Here is a 15803-nt window from a genome sequence, read left to right as displayed (position 1 = left end):
GGTTTCTTTCCGGAGAGATATCAGCGATTGTAACATACTCTGTTTCACAGAAACATGGCTCTCTTGGGATATACTGTCTGAGTCGGTACAGCCAGTTGGGTTCTCAGTTCATCGGGCAGACAGGAATAAATATCTCTCCGGGAAGAAAAAGAAGGGCGGGGGTGTATGTTTCATGATTAACGACTCATGGTGTAATTGTGATAACATACAGGAACTCTAGTCCTTTTGTTCATCCGACCTAGCATACCTCACAATTAAATGTCTACCGTATTATCTCCCAAGATTATTTTTTTCAGTTGTAGTCTTGGCCGTGTATATCCCCCCTCAAGCCGATACCACGACGGCCCTCAAAGAACTTCACTGGAGTTAATGCAAACTGAAAACCACAAATCCTGAGGCTGCATTGTTTGTGGCTGAAGAGTTTAACAAAGCAAATTTGAGGACTAGGCTGACGAAGTACTATCAACATATTGACTGTTGTACTTGAGCGGGGTAAACACTCGACCACTGCTATTCAAACTTCCAGGATGCTTACAAGGCCCTCGCCCGCCCTCCTTTCGGGAAATCTGACCAAGGCTCCATTTTGCTCCTCCCTTCATATAGGCAGAAACTCAGTACCCGTGCTAAGGACATTCAATGATGGTCTGACCAATCGGAATCCACGCTTCAGGATTGTTTTGATCACTTGGACTGGGATATGTTCCAGGTAGCTTGCGAAAATAATTTAGATGAACACACTGAAACGGTGACTGAGTTTATCAGGAAGTGTATAGGAGATGTCTATTAAAACCTACCCTAACCTGAAACCGTGGATAGATGGCAGCAATCACGCAAAACTGAAAGTGCGAACCACCGAATTTAACCATGGCAAGGTTACTGGGAATATGGCAGAATAAAGACAGTGTAGTTATTCCTTCCGCAAACATGCAAAACGTCAGTATTGAGACAAAGTGGAGTCGCAATTCAACGGCTCAGACACGAAACGTATGTGGCAGGGTCTACATACAATCACGGTCTACAAAAGGAAAACCAGCCACGTCGTGGACACCAACGTCTTGCTTCCGGACAAGCTAAACACCTTCTTTGCCCGTCTTTGAGGAAAACACAGTGCCCAACAACGCTGCCCGCTACAAAGGATTGTGGGCTCTCTTTCTCCATGTGAGTAAGACATTTAAGAGTGTTTACCCTCCCAAGGCTGCCGGCCTAGCCTAGCCGTGTCTTCAGAGCATGCGAAAACCAGCTGGCCAGTGTGTTTATGGCCATATTCAATCTCTCCCTATCCCAGTCTGCTATCATCACATTCTTCAAGATGGCCACCATTGTTCCTGTAACCAAGAAAGCAAAGATAACTGAACAAAATGACTATCACCCTGTAGCACTCACTTCTGTCATCATGAAGTGCTTTGAGAGACTAGTCAAGGATCATATCACCTATACCTTAACTGTCATTCTAGAGCAGACCTGGGCAATTCCAGTCCTCGGAGGTATGATTGGTGTCACACTTTTCCCCCATCCCTAGAAAATCAAATCAAATCATACACATGGTTAGCAGATGTTAATGCGAGTGTAGCGAAATGCTTGTGCTTCTAGTTCCGACAATGCAGTAATAACCAGCAAGTAATCTAGCTAACAATTCCAAAACTACTACCTTATAGACACAAGTGTAAGGGGATAAAGAATATGTACATAAAGATATATGAATGAGTGATGGTACAGAGCGTCATAGGCAAGATACAGTAGATGGTATTGAGTGCAGTATATACATATGAGATGAGTATGTAAACAAAGTGGCATAGTTAAAGTGGCTAGTGATACAGTATATACAGTATATACATATACATATGAGATGAATAATGTAGGGTATGTAACATTATATTAGGTAGCATTGTTTAAAGTGGCTAGTCATATATTTGACATAATTTCCCATCAATTCCCATTATTAAAGTGGCTGGAGTTGAGTCAGTGTGTTGGCAGCAGCCACTGTTTAACAGTCTGATGGCCTTGAGATAGAAGCTGTTTTTCAGTCTCTCGGTCCCAGCTTTGATGCACCTGTACTGACCTCGCCTTCTGGATGATAGCGGGGTGAACAGGCAGTGGCTCGGGTGGTTGTTGTCCTTGAAGATCTTTATGGCCTTCCTGTGACATCGGGTGGTGTAGGTGTCCTGGAGGGCAGGTAGTTTGCCCCCGGTGATGCGTTGTGCAGACCTCACTACCCTCTGGAGAGCCTTACGGTTGTGGGCGGAGCAGTTGCCGTACCAGGCGGTGATACAGCCCGACAGGATGCTCTCGATTGTGCATCTGTAGAAGTTTGTGAGTGCTTTTGGTGACGAGCCAAATTTCTTCAGCCTCCTGAGGTTGAAGAGGCACTGCTGCGCCTTCTTCACGATGCTGTCTGTGTGGGTGGACCATTTCAGTTTGTTTGTGATGTGTACGCCGACGAACTTAAAACTTACTACCCTCTCCACTACTGTTCCATCGATGTGGATAGGGGGGTGTTCCCTCTGCTGTTTCCTGAAGTCCACAATCATCTCCATAGTTTTGTTGATGTTGAGTGTGAGGTTATTTTCCTGACACCACACTCCGAGGGTCCTCACCTCCTCCCTGTAGGCCGTCTCGTCGTTGTTGGTAATCAAGCCTACCACTGTTGTGTCGTCCGCAAACTTGATGATTGAGTTGGAGGCGTGCGTGGCCACGCAGTCGTGGGTGAACAGGGAGTACAGGAGAGGGCTTAGAACGCACCCTTGTGGGTCCCCAGTGTTGACGATCAGCGGGGTGGAAATGTTGGTGCCTACCCTCACCACCTGGGGGGGCCCGTCAGGAAGTCAGATCCACAGACAATGCAATCACCATCACACTGCACACTGCCCTATCCCATCTGTACAAGAGGAATACCTATGTAAGATTGCTGTTAATTCACTATAGCTCAGCATTCAATACCATAGTACCCTCCAATCTCATCATTAAGCTTGAGTCCCTGGGTCTGAACCCCACCCTGTGGGTCCTGGACTTCCTGGCGGGTTGCCCCCAGGTGTTGAAGGTAGGAAACAACACCTCCACTTCACTGATCCTCAACACTGGGGCCCCACAAGGGTGTGTGCTCAGACCTCTCCTGTACCCCATGTTCACCCATGACTGCGTGGCAATGCACGTCTCCAACTCAATCATCAAGTTTGCAAACGACACAACAGTAGTAGGCTTGATTACCAACAATGATGAGACAGCCTACAGGGAGGAGGTGAGGGTTCTGGGAATGTGGTGCCAGGAAAATAACCTCTCACTTACGTCAACAAAATAAAAGGGATGATCGTGGACAGCAAAGGGAGCACCCCAAATCGACGGGATCGTAGTGGAGAAGGTGGAAAGCTCCTCAGCGCACACATCACTGACAAACTGAAATGGACGACCCAGAATCACAGTGTGTTAAAGAAGGGGCAATTTGTGTTGGCACCTAAAACCCTTACAAATGCACAATTGAGAGTATTTACAGATGCACAATTGAGAGCATCCTGTCGGGCTGTACCACTGCTTGTTGTGGCAACTGCACCGCCCACAACTGCAGGGCTCTCCAGAGGGTGGTCTGGTCTGCCTAATGCATCGCCAGGGGCAAACTACCCACCCTCCAGGACACCAACAGCACCCAATGTCACAGGAAGGCCAAAAAGATCATCAAGGACAACAACCACACAAGCCACTGCCTACTCACCACGTTATCATCCAGAAGGCGAGGTCACTACAGGTACATCAAAGCTGGGACCAAGAGAATGAATTACAGCTTCGATCTCAAGGCCATCAGAATGTTAAATAGCCATCACTAGCACACAGAGGCTGCTGCCTACATACATAAACTTGAAATCATTGGCCACTTAAATAATGGAACACTAGTCACTTTAATAACGTTCACATATCTTGCATTACTCATCTCGTATGTACAGTTGAAGTCGATATAGGACACGTTTTACTGTGGATATAGATACTTTTGTGCCTGTTTCCTCCAGGATCTTCACAGGGTCCTTTGATGTTGTTCTGGGATTGATTTGCACTTTTCGCACCAAAGTAGGTTCATCTCTAGGAGACAGAATGCGTCTCCTTCCTGAGCGGTACGATGTCTGCGGGGTCCCATGGTGTTTAAACTTGCGTACTATTGTTGGTACAGATGAACGTGGTACCTTCAGGTGTTAGAAAATTGCTCCCAAGGATGAACCAGACTTGTGGAGGTCTATAATTTGTTCTGAGGTCTTGGCTAATTTCTTTTGATTTTCCCATGATGTCAAGCAAAGAGACACTGAGTTTGACTCAAATCATGTCAATTAGCCTATCAGAAGCTTCTCAAGCCATGACATAATTTTCTGGAATTTTCCAAGCTATTTAGAAGCACAGTCAATTTAGTGTATGGAAACTTCTGACCCACTGTAATTGTGATACAGTGAGTTATAAGTGAAATAATCTCTCTGTAAACAATATTTTGTTCTTGTTACTAAAACATTTGTGGAGTGGTGGAAAAACAAGTTTTAATGACTCCAACCTACGTGTATGTAAACTTCCGACTTCAACTGTATATACTGTATTCTATACTATTCTGCTGTGTCATAGTCTATGCCGCTCTGACATTGCTCTTCCATATATATATATTTATATATGTAAATAATAGCATGTATTTATTCATATTACTCTACTGTGAAATGATGTCAAATGTGTTATACTGTAAATATGCAGCCATTTAAAAAATCATTCCCATGAATGCGATCATTTTATTTATGGAAATAAATCATACCCACATTAAATAATACTATAGTTTACTATAAAACACTACAGTACTTAGTATAGAATGATGTACTACACTGAAGTAAACTGTAGTATACTATACTTCACACTGTATTGCTATGCTAATATTTAATCTGTATATACCCACCCGTTCCCCTCCCCCATAACACAATTTGCTGCCACCCACGAATAAGAAACCTACATGCCAAGTATGGAGTATATATTCCCTAGAAGTTATTGAAAGCCACATAAGAGCTGAATTTAACTGTTCAGTCCCCAGTCCTACCAACTTACAGGTTATGGAACATTTTTGCTTTTAGTATTCAGTATGTTCAGTTGGTTTCCTCAATACAATGTACAAATGACCTCTGTGCAGTTCAAATCTGTACTTGAAAAGAATATCTTTGAAAATAAAATTGATACTTACAATGCGGATTCCTTCACCTCCAGTGTCCATTATCAGACTCACAACTTAACAGTCACCCTATGGATAATGCAGAGACGGTGTCAGTATAAACATTCCACACAGCATGAAGATTTGACCCTTCGCTAAGCCCTGCCCCCCTTGGCTACTGTTGCAACCTTGAACAACATTTTCAAGGGAAGCCCAAAGCCCAAACTTCTATGTTTTTGCACAACAACACTACATTTTAGTCATTTAGCTCTTATCCAAAGCAACTTACAGGAGCAATTAGGATAAAGTATATTGCTCAAAGGCATCAACAGACTTTCCACCTAGTTGGTTCAGGGATTCAAACCAACAACCTTTCAGTTACTGGCCCAACACTTTTAACCAGTAGGTTATATGCCACACAGTAAAGTCTGCAGAAACACTACAGTGAACCCATACAGAAAAATAGTATATTACCATATATTTAACATGTATGTACATGTATTTACATACTGTATGTAAATAACATATCTAAATATACAGTATGTTTAAGCCTTATATGATCTTCCATTGAGCTTTGGATTTGAAATAACACTGAGGTTAAAGTGCGAACTGTCAGCTTTAATTTTAGAGTATTTCCATACATATTGAGTGAAAGGTTTAGAAATTACATCAGTTTTTGTACATTGTCCCCACATTTTAAGGGACCAAAGGTATTGGGACAAATTCACTTATATGGGTATTAAGGAGTAAAAAGTGAAGTATTTGGTCCTATATTCCTAGCACACAATGACTACATCAAACCTGTGGCTCTACAAATGTGTTGGATGCATTTGCTGTTTGTTTTGGTTCTGTTTCAGATTATTTTGTGTCAAATACAAACGAATGGTAAATAACGTATTGTCATTTTGGAGTCACTTTTACTGTAAATAAGAGTAGAATGTTTCTAAACACTTCTACATTATTGTGGATGCTACCATGATTAAGTATAATCCTGAATTAATTGTGATGATGATGAGTGAGAAAGTTACAGAGACATAAATATCATACCCTCCAGAAAATGCTAACCTCCCCTGTTATTGTAATGGTGAGAGGTTAGCATTTTTGGGGGGGTATGATATTTGTGCGTCTGTAACTTTCTCACTACAGTATTTATACCGTAGTAAACTATAGTATTTTTTCCATGTATTGCTGTCCCCCCTTTAACAAATTATCATATGGAATATCCCTGACCCATGATGGAGCAGGTCAAGCCTAACTATGAATGGAATTTCATAAGGATCATCAAGTGATAAATGTTCAACTTCTTATTTTTGGGCGATGCCAATTGGTCATGCGTAATGCCTTGCCAAAAAGCCCAGGGAGGAAGTGAGAGTTAGTTTTGGAAGAATGGAGGAATGAGCTCAGTCTGAACACACACAGAGTTATGTCTTCCTTCGCAGACACCTGGCTTTGGTGCCAGAGAGAGTGAGATAAAGCAATATCCATGTGGATAAGGCTGAATCCTGACGAACTGCCACTAAATGACTAAACACCTGCATTTCATATGGTAAATCCAACATGTGCATACAAACTTCTGAAGAGCAATGCCATTAAAAAGGGACAGTTGACAAGATGGGGAAATACTTGAAATCGGATGCCTTGTCATAGAGAAATGGGGTCCTTTACTCCAACCATTGGATTTCGTAACACACACCCACACTGATACATTTGCCTGTCACTGTTTTTGGACCTACTGTACATCAAGCTGTAACTTAAAAGTCAGAGAAGACACATACTAGCTTTTGCACCTTGTCGTTTGAGGAAAACATAACAGCCAAGACGAAAACCAACCATAAGGATTGGACAGTAACATCTAACTAATTGGGCTGAGGTCATAATAATACCCACCACAACATTACAAATATTCCAAGTATAAACTATAAATAGGTTTAATGACCATCACAGCCGTCCAAATAAGGCATTATTCATTATCCCCCCTGAAAAACAAAGTCCCAGGACAGAGAAAAGGCAGGGTAACCTGAACCAAATGCTCTGAAATAGGACACATTTAGTCATTCTGGCTAGCTCAGTTTCCTGCCCTGCCAAACAGCTGGCCTGGGTACGTTTAGCCAGGAAAGCCTGATCACTCCTGAAGCTCCATGATTGAAGAGTGGGGAGATATGCTGGCCTAGTGATGGGCTAGGTTGGTAGGCGAGCCCCTAGCCTTCGAGTGGATTGGGATCTGATGGCAAAAGTGCCACCTCAACCTGTAGAAGAACCCAAACAAAGACTTGGGGAAAGATCTAAGTACAGAAAAAAAATCTGTGTATTGGTTTATAGGCTATTGATGGTCTGACTGAAGCAAGGCTGGATTTGATCGCACCCCATTTAACTGCATCTCTAAGGAACCAGATCGCAGCTGTTCTTGGCTACGGGTGGGTGGAGATTGAACACAGAGCAGCAGAGTCAGCAGATTTCCTCCTCATCTCAACCCATTACACTACAGAAAGAGTTCATTTTCTCACAACAGACCTTATATTCATAACACTTCCAGAGATGCACAACAAGAGCATTTGAGAGTTTTCTAAACTAACTCCCAGAGCATGGGACATTTCATTTCAAGTCAGTCCATTCAGCAAGTGAATTTTTTTTTTCTCCCCATAAATCGAAACATCCTCAGAAATGAATGGGAACTGATGAGTTGAATTTTAATTGATGAGTTGAATTTTAAGAATTTTCATAAAATTGCTGAAATAAAATTAAACTGACTCCAACCCTATGTCCTACTCATTTACATCGACACATAACGCAGATGTATAACGCAGAGCTAAAAGTAATATAGGAATCCAGACACACCGGATAGTCATTAATCCTGGCATAAGGACTTGGAATCGGTCTGCAGCGTGAGTAACCGAAGTACAAAAATCCTTCCATCACAGCTGCTTCTGATAAGAACTTCCTCTAGAAGTGTGACTACCTCAGATGCCAGACCTGATGTGTATAAGCAACATGCTCCATTCTGGTGTGGACCAAAGTCTTTCTTTACATTACATAATATAAAGGACTTGGTCTGAACTGAACTCTCCAGGGCTTCTTCACAATAAGCCTTTGCATGCCACCAAGGAGGCCTAGTGTCAGAGCCTGAGGAGGTTGCGTGAGGTATGCAGATATATCAGGCCCAAGGCAGGAGAGACGTTGATATATAGATGTTGGCTTAACTGATGTTGTGCTCAACGGTCAATCGGCACATACGGGAAATACTTTCCTTTCGAGAGTCAATCCGCGAAAACTAATAGAATATGAGTATTTTAATCTGTATCAATAATATAGATGTGTTCTGAGTTTAATTAATACATTTATCAAAATCTGCAGAACAATGTCTGGTAAAAAAATGATCTATGGTTTTGGCTTTTTTTAAATGCCAATATATTTATGCCTAGAGCAGAAGGGTAAGCTCTTGCAAAAATATTACCAATATAATGTTTTTGTGGGAGAAGCCCAAACCGAAGGCATTATCCAGATACATTGGAGTTTTTTTCTTTGATTTCACATTAACAAGAGATGATTCCTAACTGCTAACACATGTGCAATACTGTGCTGCACTTCATCACAGAGACTGTGGACTTTTTCCAGGTTAGCAGAGTAAAAGTGACAGTGAGGAGGAAATAAAGAGTGGGAGAGAGAGAGAGAGAGAGAGAGAGAGAGAGAGAGAGAGAGAGAGAGAGGCCCACATAATAATGACTACAGTTTACTGTAGAATACTATACTACTAGAATTCTCAATCATGTGTAGTACTTACCATATCATTTTGTAGTATACAGTAAAATACTACAGCACACTGTAGTATCCCTCAAATGTGTAGTGCTTACTATAGAATTGTGTAGTACTGTATACTGTAGAATACTATACTCCACACTGTTGTATCTGTCAATTGTGTACTGCTTACTATAGAATTGTGTAGTGTACTGTAGAATACATATTTAATTTGCATATGCCCATTTCCCTCCCCACATCCCAATTTGTCTCACCCATGAGATGAGTGAGAAACCTACCTGCCAAGTATCTATGTAGACCATGATTTCACAGTCTCTGTCCTGGGGCCCCTGCTGGGTGTATGTTATATCTGAAAAAGCAATACAGTAAATATTACAGTCTACTACAGTAATGTCAGCAAAACACTACAGTAAATATTACATAAATATAGTAATACTACTGTAGTATTTTGTCATGTGGGGCAAACAGAGAGAGCGAGAGAGAGAGGCAGATCGCTCAAGTGACTTTGAAATTGGACATATAGATGTTGCATCTAGCTATACAATTCAGTACAGCAACATCACACAGACATGCATTTCTCTGGGAGACACTGGTGGAGAACCTGACGCTGTACAAGTAGTGGTTGTGCAAACCCCAACGCTGAAGAAGAGGTAAGAAATGCTGTATGCATTTTCTGTTATGCTTTGTGATTCAATAATTATTTTGTTGGTAATCGACCAAAATAGTTAGCTTAGCTATGTTTGCCTGTTCAGCACATTGCCCGCCCATATACAGCATTGATTCCTATCTAGTGTGAACTACCCACCAGAACGACTGAATGAATACCCAGCATGGTCAGTAAAGTAAACAATGGGTCATCTGCATGACATTATTGGTGGACTGCGGGCGATCAAGTCACAGGATGGTACGTTAGTAGGACACATGTTCCACTGGTTGCATTAAAGAACATGAGGTGGTTGAATTCGGATACGGTGTGTGTACGTTCTCACAATAATGTATTCATTTTTCCATCGATATTATGTTATCAAATGAAAATCAACATTTACTTGGCATACGCACAGGATGCAGGCTGATGTGTACTGGAATATGACATTTCATTGTACCATGTGCAATTGAAGTAACAAGTTGTTTCATGGTTTCCCAACGTCAACCTTAAAATGTCCAGGATAGCTCGGACCTGTTGGATGGCGGAAACAGTCAGCCGTAGATGACAAGGAACATCCTAACCCTTCAGCTGCACTACATGCGTCACCGTCAGCGGTGTCCATGTGACAGTTGTACCTGCCTACACCAGGAACCAATCACATCAACTCTATTTCTCGTTAGTTCACTTCACAAGAACTCACGCGTCAGCCATCGATCATTTAACCTCTGTAGCAGGGCTGTAAAAGATGCACTGCGGTCATACCGGCTCTGGTGACCTCCTAGTAGGGAGTGAAAGGTGGGAATCAGGAGCAGCACATAACAGTTTGTGACCTGTAGGTGTGGGACCTGGCAACACGGTTGTCATGCCAGGCCGCTGTGTGTGGCGAGTACTGGCCTCCCGTGATCCTCTGCGGCACCGTGTAGGCTTTTCTTTCCTGGGAGCTGGTAGTTAGCTAGACATGTCCTGCCTTGTTTGTGTGTTTTATTTCAGCTACAAGTGTTCAGTTGTCATTGTAATTGACTCTTTTGTTGTTGTTGAAAACAGTCACTTATACCTTGTAAAGTTTTTATTAGTGAATTAAGTGGATTTTTCACAACAGAGATTTGTGCTCAGTCTTTTCATGCAGCAAGAAGTCCAAGTCATCCATTGTTCTGTTACTCCAGCAGTGTTGATGCTGATCTCATTGATACGTATTGAAATCCCTTATTAGTGTCAATGGCCTTCACGAACCAAATTTGTATAGTATTGATTCTAACTCAATGTAATTGTATATTCATTTCTCAAGTTTCATCAGGAAAAGGTCAAATACTTGTAAGCGTAATGTCTGACATTCTGTATGAACATACGTTTCCTACCAAGCCCTTTACACTGATGTTCCTGTAGAAACTCTTGCTTGGTTGCCAGTGGGACAGGAGGGACGAGTCTGAGTCTTTGGGGATTGTTGGCACTGTGTGGGAAAACATCAAACAAATTGTTACTTCAATAGTATCCAGTACAATGCAATGTCATATTCCCGTATATACCCCACTGTGTCCTGTGCATATGACAAATAAACGTTCATTTTGATAGCATAATATGGATGGAATTTGTATTGTGTTGCTTTAACCAGTGTAACACGCTAAGGTAACCATCCAATTAATTAATGGTCCATACTCAACCAATACATTCTGAAAATATTCAGACCCCTTCACTTTCTCCACATTTTGTTACGTTACAGCCTTATTCCAAAATGGATTTTAAAAAAACGAATCCTCATCAATCTACACCCAATACCCCTGCCACGACTTCCACTGAAGTCGGTTCCTCTCCTTGTTCGGGTGGCGCTTGGCGCTCGGCGTCGCCAGTCTTCTAGCCATCATCGATCCACTTTCAATTTTCCTTTTGTTTTGTCTTGTCTTCCCACACACCTGGTCTCAGTTCCCTCATTACATGTTGTGTATTTAACCCTCTGTTCCCCCCATGTCTTTGTGCGGAAGTGTTTATTGTAAGTGCATGTGCACGGTTTCTCTGGTGCGAGACGGGTTTTGTACCTATTTGTTTGTTGTTCTGGTTTCCGGTGGTTTTATGAATAAAACTGCTCCGTTGATTACCCAGTTTTGCTCTCCTGCGCCTGACTTCCCTGCCGCCAGTTACGCACTCCTTTACAACCCCATAATGACAAAGGGAAAACAGGTTTTTAGAAATGTTTGCAAATGTATAAAAAATACACACAATAAATACCTTATTTACATAAGTATTCAGACCCTTTGCTATGAGACTCGAAATTGAGCTCAGGTGCATCCTGTTTCCATTGATCCTCCTTGAGATGTTTCTACAACTTGATTGGAGTCCACCTGTGGTAAATTCAATTGATTGGATATGATTTGGAAAAGCACCCACCCGTTTATGTCAGATCCCACATTTGACAGTGCATGTCAGAGCAAAAAACAAGCCTTGAGGTCAAAGACATTGTCCGTAGAGCTCTGAGACAGGATTGTGTCGAGGCACAGATCTGGGGAAAGATACCAAAAATTTTCAGCAGCATTGAAGGTCCCCAAGTACACAGTGGCCTCCATCATTATTAAATGGAAGAAGTTTGGAACCACCAAGACTCTTCCTAGAGCTGGCCACCTGGCCAAACTGAGCAATCGGGGGAGAAGGGCCTTGGTCAGGGAGGTGCCCATGAACCTGATGGGCACTCTGACAGAGCTCTAGAGTTCCTGTGTGGAGATGGGAGAACCATCCAGAAGGGCAACCATCTTTGCAGCACTCCACCAACCAGGCCTTTATGGTAGTGGCCAGACGAAAGCCACTCTTCAGTAAAAGGCACATGACAGCCTGTTTGGAGTTGGCCAAAAGGCACCTAAAGGACTCTCAGACCATGAGAAACAAGATTCTCTGGTCTGATGAAACCAAGGTTGAACTCTTTGGCCTGAATGCCAAGCGTCACGTCTGGAGGAAACCTGGCACGATCCCTATGGTGAAGCATGGTGGTGGCAGCATCATGCTGTGGGGATGTATTTCAGCTGCAAGGACTGGGAGACTTGTCAGGATTGAGGGCAAGATGAACGGAGCAAAGTACAGAGAGATTCTTGATGAAAACCTGCTCCAGAGCACTCAGGACCTCAGACTGGGGTGAAGATTCACCTTCCAACAGGACAATGACCCTAAGCACACAGCCAAGGCAACGCAGGAGTGGTCTCTGTATGTCCTTTTGTGGCTCGGACTTGAACCTGATCAGACATTTCTGGAGAGACCTGAAAATAGCTGAGCAGCGACGCTCCCCATCCAACCTGACAGAACTTGAGAGGATCTGCAGTGAAGAATGGGAGAAACTCCCCAAATACAGGTGTGCCAAGCTTGTAGCTTAATACCCAAGAAGACTCAAGGCTGTAATTGCTGCCAAAGGTCCTTCAACAAAGTACTAAGTAAATGGTCTGAATACTTATGTTAATATGATATTTCAGTTTTTATTATTAATACATTGAAAAAATGTCTACAAATCTGTTTTTGCTTTGTCATTATGGGGTATTGTGTGTAGATTGATGAGGAAAAAACTATTTAATCAATTTTAGAATAAGGCTGTAACTTAACAAAATATGGAAAAAGTCAAGGGGTCTGAATACCTCCATGTCATGCAGATGAGCCATTGTTTACTTGACTGACCACAATGGATATTCATTCCGTCTTTCTGGTGGGTAGTTCACACTAGATAGTAATCAATGCTGTACTGTATATAGGCTGGCAATGTGCTGAACAGTCAAACATAGTGCACTATTTTGTCGATTGCCAACAAAATAATTATTGAATCACAAACCATTACAGAAATTGCATACAGCATTTCTTACCTCTCTTCCAGTGTTGGGGTTTACACAACTTGTACAGGTTCAGGTTCCCTCGAAATCCACCTGTATCTCAAATCAAATCCAATTGTATTAGTCACGTGCACCAAATACAGCAGTGAAACTGTGAAATGCTTACTTACAAGCCCTTAACCAACAATGCAGTTTTCAGAAAAATACCAACCAAAAAAAGGAAATAAAATGAACAAATAATTAAAGAGCAGCAGTAAAATAACAATAGCGCGGCTATATACAGGGGGTACCGGTACATAGTCAATGTGCTGGGGGCACCGGTTAGTCGATGTAATTGAGATCATATGGACATGTGGGTAAAGTTATTAAAGTGACTATGTATATATAATAACAGAGAGTAGCAGCAGTGTAAAAGAGGGGGGACAATGCAAGTAGTCTGGTTAGCCATTTGATTAGATGTTCAGGAGTCTTATGCCTTGGGGGTAGAAGCTGTTTAGAAGCCTCTTGGACATAGACTTGGCGCTCCGGTACCGTTGCCATGCGGTAGCAGAGAGGACAGTCTATGACTAGGGTTACTGGAGTCTTTGACTATTTTTAGGGCCTTCCTCTGACACCGCCTCGTGTAGAGGTCCTAGATGGCAGGAAGCTTGGCCCCAGTGATGTACTGGGCCGTACGCACTACCCTCTGTAGTGCCTTGTGGTCGGAGGCCGAGTGGTTGCCATACCAGGCAGTGATGCAACCCATCAGGATGCTCTCGATGGTGCAGCTGTAGATCCTTTTGCCAAATCTTTTTAGTCTCCTGGGGTGGAGTAGGTTTTGTGCCCTCTTCATGACTGTCTTGGTGTGCTTGGACCATGTTCGTTTGTTGGTGTCACTGAGAAATACATGTTTGTGTGATCTTACTGTATTGAATTTTATAGCTGGATGCATTTTTTGTGGTGGCCCTGGGCCGAAAATGCTGTAGTATTATCATCTACAAACTAAAAACAGCCATGACTGCCATGTCAACAATCTGCATATCTTGTTTTAGATAGCTAACATACATTTGTTGAAATTAAGGCATTGGGCATCTTGTGGGGTTTATGCAGTGTAGCGACATGATTCTATTGTTAGATTAATTTGAGTACAAAACAGTAAGTATACAGAATATGTTAGCTAGATAGCTAGCTAAGTAGCCTTATTAACTAGCTTGAACATTGAACACACTAAGATCAGAAGCTGACGTAGCTAGCAGGCTAAAAACGCAACCCAGCACTTCCCTAATGTTACCAGTCCATGAGAACAGTGGCAATTTCGCAGTCACTCTTTCACCTTTCAAAATGTATTCCAATATGAATTTTGTTTCTCGATTGGTCATGAGCAGTCTTTTTCCTCGCCTCTTTTGCTCTTTTGCAGTCGAGCTGATTCAGATCCAAGAACCGAGAATGATGCTTGTTGGCTTCGTCTGCTCTGTTTGTTTTTGGCAGCTGTAACGTTAGGTTGCAAGTGGCATTCACTTTTTCTCCAGCTCCGGAGCCGCATGGTCATTTGATTAGGTGGGATTGTTGCGAACAGCCAAAGTTGGCACAGTGCTCAACCGCCTTCTTTTCGTTCAAAGTGAAAACATTTCTGCTTTAACTTCGAAATTTGACTATTGGAGAAACGTTACAATGCTGAGCAGGAGGAGTCAACCCAGGGTGTCAAAAACACTTCGAAATTTGATGTTTGGAGCAACTTTGAATATTTTTGAAATGTGGATAAATGTCTAATAAATGTCTAATCCTGCAGTGAGACTGTGAGAGCCTGTTGATACTAGAGCCCACATGTGGACTAGCATAGGGTTGCAGTGCAAACTCTTCATTGTCACACTCCTTCAGCAAGTCAGGAATCATACAGAAAAGGACTTGCACTGTTGAATTGTCTTACACCATTGCCCTCAACAGCTTCGTTAAGCGTTTAAGAAGAGCTACCGACTGTGGTTGATGATATGCTTTACAAAGTAAGTACATGAAAGTCTGCGCAATATTGTGACAGCTCACTGAGACATGCCGATTTTGGTTTGTTATCATTCGTTCATCTAGAATTTGTTATTCTGGTGTTAAATCGACAGAAGGAGGGCTGATCAGATGAATACATACTATGTACACAGTGCACAAAACATTAACCCCCATGGACTCTACAAGGTGTCGAAAGACTTCCATAGGGATATACTGGCTCATGTTGACTCCAATTCTTCTCACAGTTGTGTTAAGTTCGTTAGATGTCCTTTGGTAGGTGGACCATTGTTGATACACATAGGAAACTATAGAGCGTGAAAAACCCTGGCACATACTTTACTACCATAAAATATTTTGTCTTGCCCATTTAAACATTGTCTCAAAGCTTAAAACTCTTTCTTTAACCTCTCTCCTCCCCGTCAGCTACACTGATTGAAGTGGATTTACATAACAAGTGGCATCAATAAGGGATCATGGC

At 42.3% G+C, this 15803-nt stretch overlaps 2 long non-coding RNA genes across 2 annotated transcripts; both read right to left on the bottom strand.

The window, feature by feature from the left end:
- Positions 1-367: 367 nt before the first annotated feature.
- LOC118396099 (uncharacterized) lies at positions 368-9257 on the bottom strand. The gene is made up of 4 exons (XR_004828121.2): positions 9187-9257; positions 5189-5245; positions 1438-1515; positions 368-1325 (listed from the first exon to the last, which is right to left on the bottom strand). It is a non-coding gene; the product is annotated as an uncharacterized LOC118396099 (long non-coding RNA).
- A 1345-nt stretch (positions 9258-10602) lies between these two features.
- Positions 10603-13740, bottom strand: LOC118396098 (uncharacterized). The gene is made up of 2 exons (XR_004828120.2): positions 13382-13740; positions 10603-11001 (listed from the first exon to the last, which is right to left on the bottom strand). It is a non-coding gene; the product is annotated as an uncharacterized LOC118396098 (long non-coding RNA).
- Positions 13741-15803: the final 2063 nt, after the last annotated feature.

The sequence above is a fragment of the Oncorhynchus keta genome, chromosome 17 (assembly GCF_023373465.1).
Source record: "Oncorhynchus keta strain PuntledgeMale-10-30-2019 chromosome 17, Oket_V2, whole genome shotgun sequence".
NCBI classification, from domain to species: domain Eukaryota; kingdom Metazoa; phylum Chordata; class Actinopteri; order Salmoniformes; family Salmonidae; genus Oncorhynchus; species Oncorhynchus keta.
This window is presented reverse-complemented; position numbering and strand designations above follow the sequence as displayed.